Source organism: Lygodium microphyllum, chromosome 18 (assembly GCF_053477565.2).
Source record: "Lygodium microphyllum isolate KBCC chromosome 18, Lygodium_microphyllum_v1.1.10, whole genome shotgun sequence".
NCBI classification, from domain to species: Eukaryota; Viridiplantae; Streptophyta; class Polypodiopsida; order Schizaeales; family Lygodiaceae; genus Lygodium; species Lygodium microphyllum.
In genome coordinates, this window is record NC_141152.1 from 9090927 (window position 1) to 9092507 (window position 1581).

At 38.7% G+C, this 1581-nt stretch overlaps 1 pseudogene; it reads left to right on the forward strand.

The window, feature by feature from the left end:
- The first annotated feature begins 788 nt into the window (after nucleotides 1–788).
- LOC148020563 (uncharacterized) lies at nucleotides 789–1316 on the forward strand (annotated as a pseudogene).
- Nucleotides 1317–1581: the final 265 nt, after the last annotated feature.

Consider the following 1581-nt stretch of genomic DNA (forward strand, 5'->3'; position numbering starts at 1 on the left):
TTCATTACTCATAACCATGTAGCTCGATGGCAAGGACAACAATTCAAAGATTGTCTACTTCAGTTTTTGGATGATGTGGTTGCCTCTATTGTTGATTTTTCTAAGAATTATGCCTTCAAGGAGAAAAATGAGATTCAATCAATGCGATATCACTCTAGCCAAGTAACCATTTTTCTACACAACATACTACCATAGAGAAGGGGAGGTAGTCAAAACAATCCACTTTTTCATATCAGATAACAAGGTGCATGACACATTATTTGTGCAACATTGCTTAATGCTACATTGCGATCGATAAAACAAGAGGGTGTCACTCCTAAATAAACAACATTGAATGTGGTCTGATGGTGCAGCCTCATAGCTCAAGGAAGCCATGCTTTTCTATTTTCTTGAAAGATATGGTGGACTGACAAGGATGGGCACAAGCTAGTTCTTCTTTGGATCAGGGCATGGCAAGGGAGAGCACGATGGTGTAAAGCAATTGTGAAAAGAGCCTTGACCCATGAATAGCTAAAACCTAATGGAGCTATTGTAAGGTGTGTAACAGATGTGGTTACTTATTGCCAAGCCAATCTGTCATGGGGAGCACCTACATCATATCCTTCCTCAACAAAAAGGAAATGTGGACGTGTGTTCTAGGAGGTTAAAGTAGGGGATGTGAATAAGGAGGTCAAGTGGAATTGTGCCACTATGATGAAATCTTGCTCTTTGCATGCTTTTGTGGTCACAACCCACATGATCTAGCTATCCTTGCAACAAGAAACTTAGCATGTTTCTATGATGCATGCATGCACACAAGGTGGAATCGATGCATCAATAAATCTCACATGCAACCTTGGGATTATCACATTCTAATTCCATTACGTTATGAGGTTGTGGCCGACTTTGAGCTAACAAATGAAGTTCCAATAGATGAAGTCATTGGCTATGACAACTTCACATACGGAGATTGTCAAGATGTGTTGAGTGGCTCTCTATCTTTTGTGGTAAATTCAAATGCTTCAACCAATGTTGAGGATGTGGATTTCAACTTGGTCAAGTGTGTTGTAGCAAGGGAGAAGGTGGAGAAGGCGTGCATTGATGAATGGAGCAATGTGATTGATAGATGATCATATGTTGTGCAAGGACTATATTACAAGAAATTGGATGCATACACCTTCAAGCTAGACTACAAGTAGCCCATCATCCACCTACTTTCACATCTAGTACAATGTATCAAAATACCTATGGAACACATCCCCATGAGAGGGCACGTGTACACAATCGGCTCAAAAAGCTATGAAGAAACCTATAATAGTGTGCCCTTCAAGTTTTAAGTTCTAACCTAAGGATTTTCGATATACTTCTTGCTACAAATAATGTAGTTTTCTCACAAAGTCGGTTCTGTATCTCTTATGTCTATACATGGCTATGGGGTTTATCACAACCAATAGCACATAACTACATTGTATGTTGGTTAAACTATCTTTACAATCAATATACAATTCTAACTAGCTTACTTAGTGTGTTTACTAGCACTCAATATGCTACCATTTCATTCTTAGAATGTTTATAAGACAAAAGAGTATGCCAATAATAGAC